Source organism: Gordionus sp. m RMFG-2023, chromosome 4 (genome assembly GCF_954871325.1).
Source record: "Gordionus sp. m RMFG-2023 chromosome 4, tfGorSpeb1-WG-v2, whole genome shotgun sequence".
NCBI lineage: Eukaryota > Metazoa > Nematomorpha > Gordioida > Chordodea > Parachordodidae > Gordionus > Gordionus sp. m RMFG-2023.
In genome coordinates this window covers 14,900,664-14,913,737 of record NC_088778.1, presented here as the reverse complement: position 1 = coordinate 14,913,737, position 13,074 = coordinate 14,900,664, and positions in this window count along the sequence as shown.

Here is a 13,074-nt window from a genome sequence, read left to right as displayed (position 1 = left end):
TTTTAACAAAGTCAAAGTAATTGCAAAAATAATTAAACGAAATTAATTATTATATATTAATTTTTACCCTTTCGATTAATGGATCTTGAAAGAAACCCCGCGAAAAAACATGTCATATAGATCTAGATATCTCATGACATATACTAAATCAACTGTGTGAATCAGGTCTTAGCTTATATAGTATACCAAATTTAATCAATACTCATGGCTGCTTTACTGCTCTAAATTATTGACAGGCAAGCTATAAATATCTATAAATTTTACTGATAGATAGTCATCTCATATATATTAATAATAACATATTTAGTCTTTATACCCGGTTTCAGTAAAATTTAACAGATAAGCACACATCAGACCCTAACTCATCTCAAGTTCGCTTAAAATAAATCAGACAATTATGACAGTTTAGCAAACCTATGCAATCATTATTATTTAAACGAAGTAGTCTGGGTTATTTATTTTTCCAAAAAAAGTAGCCATGTCCTATATACTAACCCCACCCCAAATTAGACCTTAACATATACCTAGTTTCGCTAATATAGATATCCTCGCTATTCGTTTCATTAACTTGTCCATATAATATAAGGTCTTTATAATCTATATAAAAGACATATATTCTTGAATATTATCTTTTCAAAAGCCATATAATATATACTAATGCACGCCCAATATATTTAGCGCCTTACGTAATAGCGAAAATCGGCAAAGTATATCTAATGCTATCTATCTTCAATCTACTAATCCTAGCTCGCGTTAGAGCTTTATTAGCCTATATCCAGATTAGGCAAAACTAAGCAAAATTTTTTTATTTTTAATGAATGTTATTCTAGCTTTGAATATCTTATAAGTGTTGTAACCCTCATATAGCCTCATTCTAGACTTATTTTCGGTAAAATAATAGAAGCGGCTAGAATTTCTGATCATAACGATGGGTCGCTATCTCATCAAGTTAAATCAACAAAATTAATATAAAATATTAAGTTATTTCATTTAAATAAATCCTAAGTAAAATAAGACCTCATTTCATATTAAATTTAATGAGGCACTTATGCTTCACACCTTAGGTTATAGTTTAATTTTACTGATCTTTTATGCTATAAAATTATTTTAAAACGTTTGAATCGAGGTTTATTTGTTTCTGGGGTTTCCAGATTTGTCATTAGGAAGGGCGGAGGTTTTATTTCAGGGGGTTTATTTGGATTACTAACGTTTAATATCAAATTAATAATTAAAATGAATTAGAAATTATAAAAAGTTAAAAAATATTTAGTTTTTTTTCTTTACTGTTTTTGATATATAAAATAATTAAATCTGTTATTTCCTCTGTGTTTTCTAAGGCGTCTTTGGGAAAACTTTAGTTTTTGTTGGAAGATTTTATCATTTACATGATTGGATGTCAAAAATTATGAATATAAATTTTTTTAATTTAATTCTATTCAAATAATAATAAAATTGAATTAAGATTACAATTTTTGTCTAAATAAATGTGAAATTCTTAAGATTCTATAAATGTTATTTATCTCACATTATAAATATTAATTTGAGTTAAGTTTTAATCCCTGGATGTGAAGACAAGGGTCGTTAAACACTATATTTAATTAAATTATTTAACTTAATAGCGTTTTTAACCAAAAAATACACTAGGAGGATGGAATAAGCATCAAATTATTTTTAACAAATTTGAAAAATAATTTCACGTTTGAATGGTTAGTAAACATTTAAATTTAATCAATCGAAGACTAAAGTATTATAATAATTGTAACTAAAAATTGTCTAATAAGATGGGGTTTCAAAAGAGTTAAATAATAATTAGATTCTTAAATTTAAAAACATAAATTAATCTAACTTAGTTTCAATCTGACTAGGTAGTTTATTTAATTTTAATCCGTGGCATCGTTAGGGAGGACAAAAGTGTCTATTTTTATTTGCATGTAAGTATAACCTAAAATCAATCAAATTGACTTATTAATTAGCCTAAGGCTGAACTTAAAGTTGCTATGTGAGGCGATTTAATAGCTAATCAAGTTTATAAAATAATGATATAAATTTTTACAATATTTTTTAATACCAATCATATTTAAAATACAAGAATTATTTATTCTAATATTGAAATAAAGTAAATCAACTCATCAAATTATTTTATTTAATCAATCGACTGCTGAATAGACCTATATCATATTGACTACAAATTCAACGTAAATGATAAGAGATAAAGATGCCATTGCTTTAATTGATCAGATTTAAGTGTCACATAATATATAAATATGGTTCCTAAATTAATTCATACATGGCCTTCGAGTCGGAAATAATTTTTTAATGTCATATAAAGGCTTTAAATGATTGTCAGAATATTTATATTAACAGCTAGCCCTCTAAATGTCAAAGTTATGTGGAAAATTAAAGTAAAAATTGAATGTGCGCATTCAAATTTAAAATTTAGATAAGAAGATTTTAAAAAATGGGATTATATACTATAGCATAGAAAAATAAAAAAGACTTGATCTGATAAGCTTTTTTCGTTAAATTTCTTAAAAACATTTTTTTCCTCATTAAATATGGGCATCATTGAATTTATTAAAAATTCAATTTTATATATGTTATACCATTATATAACCAATCAAGAGTAGGCGTTAAAAATAAGGATGAATTTATTAATCATTTATCTTAATTGGTATAATATCAAAAAAATACTTTTGCAGGTCTATAAAAAAATGATCGTTAAAAAAATACTTTTGTAGGTCTATAAAAAAATGATCGTTATCAATTTTAGTAACTGCTAAAATAACCAATTTTTAAATGAAATGTTGTAATTAATATTTGCAAAAAAACATTGCCTAACCTAAATTTGATTCAAAATGTGGTATGCGAGTTAATTTTAACGCCTAAGAGAGAAGAAATAATTTTCAAAAATTCCCATTTAAAAATAGAGGAGCCAGGGTTATATGGCAGGTGTGGTAAAAAGGCAAATACTCTAACTTTTTCACCTTTCGAGCATTTTGTTTTAAATATAGCAAAAACAGTGGAGTAGCCAGGATTTATCCAAGGGAGGGGAGGGTATAATTGAATATTTGGTCTGCGAGAAGAGTTGGGCATATTTTCAAAAAATATATTCAATTATAAATACAAATACATAGAGGTAAAAGTATTTGAATATAAAAATACGTTTTAAAACTAGTGTTTTAAACCAAATACCTATAAAAAATTCAAAAAGGTATTTAAATTCTTGTTTATCCTTGATTTATTTTCTTGATTTATACTATGCCTAATTTATTTATTAGTGGCCAGAGCAGTTGGTAAATTTTATTTAGCAATTTATATTTTTACTAGTATTGAATCACCAAACTTTGAATATATAGATCTATTTAGTCAAGTTTTAAAATTTTTTTGCAACTCAACTTAGGAATTTAAATTATTTTTTTTAGAAAAGATTGGGAAGGTCATTTTGAGTTGGCAAAGTTAAGTGATTATTATTATCGTCACCAAATTTTCCCAATCCATTAAGAGAATAAGATAATGGAGAAAAACAAATATGACATAAGAGTCTTAAACTTGAATACGCTTTGTATTCTTTTTATGGCACCCTGATCAATCTATGATAGAATCCAATTTAGTCGCAATATATACTTTTAAAAAATATTAGTAATACTAACTATAATATAATAGTAACGGTTATAACTTCTAGAAAAATTTTATATAAAAAACAAACAAATTCTGGAAACTGAAAGGATTGAATTTCAAAATTTATACACCACGCTGAATTTATTTCCAAGATGTTGACATAAAGCAACCAGAGAAGTTATAAAAGATATTTTCACTTTTAATATAAAAATAAACTTCTTTAACTGGCGTCTTAGCTCGAATTAATTTTTGTTCTTTATTCTATTCAGAAAAGAAACCTGGGACCAATTTTTGCTTTTTTTAAAGTTTATAGATTTTGATATAAGATGATGAATCATCCATACTATAGAATAGACTTATATTAAGATAGACTGCTCAACGTCTATTTGGTTAATGCATTTAAAACGTGATTCATTTAGGCGTCATCTTGATTTTTATGATTAAGATATACATAATTATTTAATTATTTATAATTAAATAGAGAAAAAATTGGAGAAGGATAAAAGAGCTGATTTTTTTCTTTAAACACAGATTGCAATACGCTATTAATTTATTATTGACTTTGGAAAATCTTTTGTTATGAGACTTTTAGAGGATATGGAGGCTGTTTCAGATAATCTACAGATTATATCTTAGAAACATCATAACTCAATAAAAAAAATAATCTGTTGAACTGGAATTTATATCTTATAGTTGTATCTCATCTCCTTAAAATTTTTTTATTTTTTCTGTTTCATTTTTAGTATAAACATGGTTCATTTTAATAAAATAGGATGAAATGGATATACTCATAACATTTTCCCCTAACTTGGTTCACAAAATTAATATTTGAATTTAATAAGTTTGGATTTTACATAGAAAATTCACTTTACAATTTAAAAAAAATATTTAGCAATTTAATTACAAGTATTAGCTATACTGCCCAATCCCGGCGCCAATATTCGCTTATTATTAATTCCCCACAGCTTGGAAAGGCACAAAAAAGGAATAAGTATAAACAAAATGAAACTATGACATCACGCTTTAAGAGTGAATTGGGCTAAATTTTGAAAATACTAATTTTGAAACTTATACCAAACCAATAATTAGTGCTTAATTAATACATTTTATTTTTTCGATCTGTTTGGTAGAATATAAAAAAGTTCTATAAATCCGATTTGTAATTTTTTTAATTAATTTTGATAACCAAAAAGAAACCTAATTAAGAGCCAAATATAAACTACGATGTCACGCCTTAAGAGTGAAGTCAGCAAATTTTTGGAGACATTATCTCTGAAACTTATACTAACATTTTAATGCTTCAACCCGAAAATTATTGAAGCATATACTATTATTATTATAAAAAATCAATTTTTTTATTGCATTTAAAAATCTGAGGTTTGATGAAACTGGCTAAAACTTTGGTACATTTAATAGCGTCAGCATAAAAGTAGCTAGATAGACTTGTTTCATCTTTGGAAAATTTTATATTAAAATGATGTGAATTAGTTGCGATAAAACTGAAAACGATTTCAATAGATAATTTTTTACCATTAAGGCTAAGGATGAGTGTTTGGCAAAGTGCTAATACTAAGTGCGCTTTTGTACTTAAAAATAGAAAAGGTCATACGTCAATCCTTTAGAAATTATAGCGTTTCTTTTTAATGTAATTTATAACAAAGTTTTTATGTTAAAATTTGATTAAAAAATTAAATGTCGATAAGTATTATTTTTAGAATTTTTTTTGTACTTTTTCAAATAAAAAAAATATTTCTAAAATGATTTTATAGAAATAAAAAATAGAGGATTTTATCAATTTTAAAGAATTAAATTTAATTTTCGTCTAGACATCAATATAAAAGTATTATAAATCAGAAAATTTTACATAATCATATTTTTTCCATGAGGGGGAAGGGGTCCAACTTCTAACCTCCCTTTCCTACCCCACAATCAAAATATGTATTTTTTATATACTATCTATCATACGCCCATAGTTAGTAGGAAATCCACAATTAAAAGATATAGCTCATTTTTTTCGTTTTGGCCAACTTTTTATTTGGTAATTTTTGCATTAAGATATAAGACTATTTGAATTTTATTAAATTTTTAGAATATATTCCTCAATGTCTACCAAAAAGACTCGGTCTTGGATTTTCTAGAAGAATTGCTAGAGGTATTTAAACTACCTAACTACCCCTAGGGCTACGACAAGGCATAAAAGTGAAAATTTGTGAAAGAACATTTCAGAGAAACGACCCCCTTTAAGTAAATTTTTACTATAGAATTTACCTATTAAACCTTGATATCCTTACCGATTATATTAGCAATGATAATTCTAGAGATGAAACCATTTGAATGACCTTATTCCTAATGATACCAAATCCGCTGACGAGTCTATAGCCGACTCATTATCTAATCATGATAGCAGGCACTTTTATTTATGGGGAGGGGGTAAGATGCTGATCTTAAAATATGATAGAAGTGAAGGAGAGGTGGGAGGAAAGAGAACTGGAAGGAAGGTTGAAGGCATTGTGTTGAAGTTAGTTTTGATAATTTAGATATCTTTTTTTGATTAATAATATTTAGGGTGTAGGGATGAAAAAAATTGTGAGGTGGGAGGGGAGGAGTATATACAAAAAAGCGGTCATTGAAAATTATTATTGTATCTCTTAAATTTTAGATTTTTAAAAGAAATTAAAATTGTGTAGTGTTGCTTAAGTTAGAAACAAAAAAGAGCGTAAAAATTGATACAATGCACTAATTTTCCTAATTGGGCATAATCAGAAATGGATCTATTTTGTGTATGAATTTATTGTTTTAAGCTACTATTAATTATATCAATAAAAATGAAAAATTTGTATAGCAGGTTAAATTTGATACTATTTAAACACGGAGAGGTGACCATCTTATTCAGGGTTGTTAGTAAATAGTAAAAAGCTAGACTTTTACTTAATCTAAATAATGCCACAGTATAAAAGGTAGGAAGCTCGGGTGTCTTTTTTTTAGTCTAATTAAGGCTATCCAATGATACAATTCGTTCAATCTTGTAAAATAAAAATAAAATTTTATCAAAAAAAGATGAAAACACTTGTCATATAACCCCGATCTCCTCTATCCTGCTTATATTTTGAACACGCATATAGTAAAATAATATATACAACTATGTATTTTATAAAAATTATCATATTGCAATCATATAAAATGACAAATTATACATTAATAAAATTATTTTGTATATGCACTTTTGATTCTTTCAGAGATATTGCATATTTATTTTACTATTATTATCCTCACTCTTAATAATAAAATAACCAAGCCCAGGAATGATTTCATTTCCTGTGTATTCTGTGGCTGATTATTCTTACGTAAATGAGAATTTATTTTCAAGTTAAATGTTTTAATGTTTCTGTGCAGAAACTCTCTCATATTCTTCATCTAGAAAGTTAATTGATCATTTTTCAACCTCTCTTAGCCCTTTTTACATTTAATTTCTTCCAAATTTATAATTAGACCAAATTTGGCACAAGATATATTTACTATTTATATAAATTATGAAATATAGATTCATCATTTCACGTTTATATTATAATATCTGTATGAAAAGAGAACAGATTGGAAATAAAGTTTAATTATAACTTAACATCTATAGTTTATCTTTCTTACTTTTGATACTCTTTAATTTATTAAAAAGTTAACTTTTAACATTTGTCATGCTAATCTTATTATTTTGATATGATAATAATATAACATTGTGTAAATCACACATCGATATAATCCTTTAAACAAAACAATTAATTGTATAAAAGAATACGGCAAAACTTAAAAAGTGATAATATTTTTTAAAAAAATTGAAAAAATGTTAAATTTGTGTTTGTTGTATTCACACTGGTTTGTTTAATTTATAATTCATTTGTTTTTTAAAATAAAATATTACCCTCTTAAAAAAAAATAATTGTAGTAAAAAAAATTTGCATTTACAAAATAAATTTAACTGTCAAATCAAATTATTTTCAAAAACCAATTTGTTAGCAACATAACAGTGTGGTATGCAGTTTAAGGAGGAAGTTATATGATAAGGAATGGCATAAAAGAAGTACCCGTAGACTTCTTTTAGCCAATGCAATTATAAAGAGAATACTGACTATATTGACTAAGGGGTATCTCCATGAAATACATTCTAAGATTTTAATTCGGACCAACTTTTGAGCTTAGTTTATTTATAATGGAGACCTTAACCCAATTCGGTCCGTGAATGAGCCGTAGAATAATATTTAAAAAAAACGAGTTGGGCTTAAAAATAAAAATTTTATGGTCTAGCTTAAAATTTAAAGTAATTATAAAATTTAGGAAGGGCCAAAATATTAAATAAATTCAGATTTAATAGTAAATTAATCAAATTGTATAATTACCATATAACATTTTACTATCATAATTTTAATTTTAAAACAATTTATAATACAGCGAAAATGAGTAAAATAACAAAATTTAAAAAACTAGAGAAATTTTTTTTTAAAAGCCCAAACGAGTTGGACTTGAAAATAAGAATTTTTTTAGAGTTTAAAAGTTTGATCTCTGCAGTTTTTAAAAAACATTATATACTAGGTTAGACCGGGGCACAGAGAACTCGATTTCGTAAAGGCTTTCATAAAATTTGTAAATTTTTTTAAAAAAAAGTGTCAGCTACCTTAAATAGTATGAATGTATCTAATGTATATAAATATTTTTTAAAATTTATTTTAATTTTTCAAATAAAAACACCAGGGTACATTGCAAGCAACGGGGTACATAGAAATATAGGAACCATGTAAAAAATTGTATTTTAATAATTTTAAAAAAAATTATGGAGAACAAAATTATTTGATATAATTAAAAAAATTATGATAAAAATATTATATAAAAAATTATATTTTAATGATAAAAATTTCCACCCTGCCCAGACGTGCCCTAGTCCGACATGCCATAGCTCAGTGGGGACAAAAGATGATATAAGAAATCTGAATAAATAATAATCATTACAGTTGATAGAGGAGGATCTACGCTTTCATTTGATATATCATATATGATGCATATGCATATTATTAAACTTTAAATAAGGGAGTCCGTTACTAGTATTATCCAGGGTCAGGTATTTTCTTCTCAATTTTTTTTAAAACGACTGTACTTTGATATTTAAAATTATACTAAATATATCTTTATAAAATGTTTAAATGGTTCTAAAAATATTTCGCACAAAATTTTGCATGAATTTAAATGTAAATTAAAGTTTTAACATACCAAAAACAACATTAAAAGATTTTACATTTACACTAAACTATTTTTCTTTCTCAAAATAAATATCAATTCTTGTTTGGTATTTAGGATCTATGTTTAAGAAAACATAATTTCATCTTAAACTCCTTATTTTTATATGTCCAAAATGTTCATTAAATTAACAAAAATTAAGTTTTAATTTATATATAATTAGCTTTAATTTAAAAGTATTATGATGAACAATAAAATAATCAAATTATTCTATATGTATTATTAATAAATAAAAATGCATTTCAATTTATTTTAGCCTAAAAAAATTAATGGTTTAGGAAGCCCTTTGCACTGTTTGCTTAACCCCGCAATTGTAGCTTGTAGGGCAAAATTTCAACTTATAGAAAAAATAAAATTTCAAAAATATAATAATATTCTTAAAAATATTTACAAGGCACTTTTATAGAGTATGGTTATAGGTATCGATTCATATATTGTTCTTTAATCTAAAAAAAAAGAGTTATAGACCTTTTGCAAAAATCGGTTTTACTAGCCCAGTCTCCCCTACACCATATAAAAACTTATTTGAGCAAAAATATGTGTTATTTAGAATTAAATTAAGAATAGTCCTAAAGGGGAAAAATAATTGTTATGTATTATGTACCTAAAATGGGCACACTCACTTTTGAGATAATGTGTATATTCCGGTATTGTATTACTATTACAGGGTTGCATGTGTTTTATTTGGTGATATAATAAAAACAAAAACTATTAAGTGGTATAATAATAAGTTTGAGGTGTTTAAAAAAACAGAAATAACACATTTATGTATTAGGAAAAAAATAGTTTAAGTGAATATTTTTTCAAATTTTTACAATAATTTTTTTAAAAAAAGTAACATAAGAATTTACCTATGAAATGTTTCTAGAATATCGTATGTAATTGTAAAATTAATTTTTTGGAAGATTTGGAAGTGTAATACTGTATTGTAGTATTTAATGATCTTTATTTCAGATTCTATGAACCTTAAATTTCAATATTGATCATAAAGACTTATACTAAGAATTTAAAAAATCAGCCCCCACTTTTAAAGTAATTAACTTATATTGCAGATTGTAAATGCCATTCGTTTTTTTCTATAGAAAGGAGCTCAGAAGAACGAAATATAAAAATTATCAACCAAAGCATATTTTATTTTGTGTATATTATAATAATCTATAATTACAAATACAAACACAATAATAATAATTTACATAATGATTTAATTTTGTAAGAAAATATTATATTTTTAAATTGTATTCTCGTTTAGTTTTGAGTGTTCCAAATTGGCATCTTTATTTTTATATAAATAGAGAAAAGATAAAAATATTATATAAATTTATATTACCTTTAATAGATTGATTGTCCAAGAAAACCAAGTTCCAAAAATCATGCATATGATTATAAGAGTTTGTAAAATTGTACGGAATGTACTGATTTAATATCGAAGTAACATTATTTATGATTTGATTTCTATTGTTTGGCCTTGGTATAGACCTATATTTGTTTTTCATGACCCCGAAAAAGTTTTCATTAATTGGGGTGAATATGGCGGAAGATATTTAATTCGATTTTTATAGCTATCAATAAGATGACACCATTGGCGTACGCAGCGGGGGGGGCAGGGGGACAAATCCCCCCCCCCCCCCCAAAGCCAAAAAATGCAGATGCCGGATTATATTTTTCAAAAATATTATTGTTAATATTAATTTATATTTGTTAATATTTATTCCTATTTCATATATATATATATTTAATAACATTTATTTATCACATTCATCTACTAAGTTATTTTATCAATCAATTTCGATTTCAAGTTTTCCTTGGCGTAATTTACCTATTATTTTCAAATTTTAGTGGCGTAATATTTATCCAAATTTCTAGTCAAATAATAATTATATCTGAAACTCCTTGTCCAACAGGGAGAAAGAAATTGCAAGCTTGTCCAAAGAGATCGAGTCTCCGCCATCAAGCAGTAACAGCTATTATGGAGTTAGAAGAGCCGATTATTAATGCTATTACTAAAATATCACAATGGCTTGAAAGAAATATTTCCTCAGAAGCAAGAAAATTATTGGATTTAATACTTATTCCAAATTTTTTTTCTCATAAGAATGTATTATTTAATTATACAACTATTTTATGTAATACTTTTCAAAAACATAACATTGACTTGATTAAGAAGATGACAATAGCGGAGAACATTTTATTAGAACTCAAGGAAATTAGAGCTAATTTCGTTGAAGAATTTCATTTTATATGTTATTGTTGAGTCAAAAGCAGAGCTATACGCGTTTAATATTTGCCCCCCTCTACTTGCAGCAAGCAAGCTCATCGTCAAAACATTAATATAGGATCAGTAGAAGAGTATTATAAAACAAATGTCCCCTCTCCCAACCTTTTTCATATGGTAATATAAAAAAAATATAAATATTTGTTAGATTTTTATCATGAAGATGTTAAAATATCTTATGATGCCTTATTAGCTGAATAACTATGATTAAAAGATTAACTATGGTTGATACAGTCCCAAAAAATGCTATGGATGCTTTTTATTTCAAACACATTTTAGATTATACTCCCAATGTATTAAAATGGTTATATATATTAGCAGCTCTTTAATAAACTAATGAGAGAACATTCTCTTTTTTAAGAAGAATAACAGAGCCTTACAGAGGTACTATTTGCAGGACACGGCCCAGATTTTTTTAAAAAATTTTTCCGGCCCGGGTTTTTTTTCAAAAAATTTTCAGGCCCGGGCCAGGCTTTTTTGAAAATAAATTATATTTATTTTTGATTTTTATAGCTAATAATGGCGATTTTAAATATTTGGTTTTAAAATATACAGCTAGGCCGGGATACTTTTTCTAAAAAAATTACAGGCCCAGCCCGGTTAAAAAAAAATTACAGGCCCGGCCTGGGTATATTTAAAAAAATTTAAATACGTCCGCTCGGGGCCGGGCCTGCAAGTCTGTGAAAAACATACCTATGAAATACAACATCTGAAAGTAGATTGTATGATTTGGATCTTTTGAATATTCATGATAGATAATTGAAAAATACAAAATACAATTATTCCTAAGAAACTTTTTGTGTATTAATTTATTTTTCCAACATTTAAATTTTTTATATATTTTAAAAGCTCAAAAATTTCAAATTTCAATTTTGGGTCATTTAAGTGATTCATATCGTGGGTTTATTCACTTTATATTTTATAATTCACATTTATTTTATAGTTTTTCAATGCCGGTTTATATATATAATTTTTTTAATTCACAATAGTTTAAAATTGTGTATTAGAAAAGTTATTAATCTTAATAAATTTATGCTTAGTATTTTTAATTAACATTAATATTTCTTAAAAAATTTTATTATCCCCCCCCCAGACCAAATTCCTGCGTACGCGCCTGGATGACACTTGTGTATTGCGGCATTATCCATAATGATAATTGCATCATTTGGAAGAATTGTTATTAATTCTCTCAAATAATCAAGGAAAAGCAACCCATTAAAGGGCCCTTCAATAATTCGATAGGTTATAAGGCCACCAATTCCTATTGTACATAAAATGCTAACGTTCTTGCCTTTGGAAGGTGGAACTATCACAGTTGGTGTGACGTTGTAGGGGGCCCAAGCATACACAGACAACATGTAGGTTTATGCCTGTTTCATCCAGGAAGAACATTTTTTCCATGGGAATGTTTAGCATTTTAAGGCAATAAGCCTGGCGAATGCGAATTGCTTCTGGTGTATTTCGTCGATCGGGCTCTATTCCAGCCCTTTTTTTAGACCAGCCTATTTTTTAAATATATTTTCGGATGGTCCCCTCATTTTTTGGGAAACCTGGAGGCAAATTTTCTATGATATCTTTGATAGTCGAGGTGTTGTTATCCATTAAAATATTTATAACCTTTTTTTAGATTTCAGATGTGTCTTTTTTTTGCATCCCTTTTTTTGAATTTGATATTGCTTCAATGGCCCCCCTATAAACTCTGGAAAAGTTTCTTGACTTAATTTGTTAACCGAGGCTATTGACATATCAATATGTCTGGCAATGTCCTTTATTTTCATTCTTTCCATTTCAGGTTGGGACAGCAATTTGGTTACTATGTCAATTTTCTCTTTATTCCAGCAATTATATTTCTTTTTGGGTTTTGAATTGCCGGTGTAAAATTGGCACTTATAGCAGATTGCGAA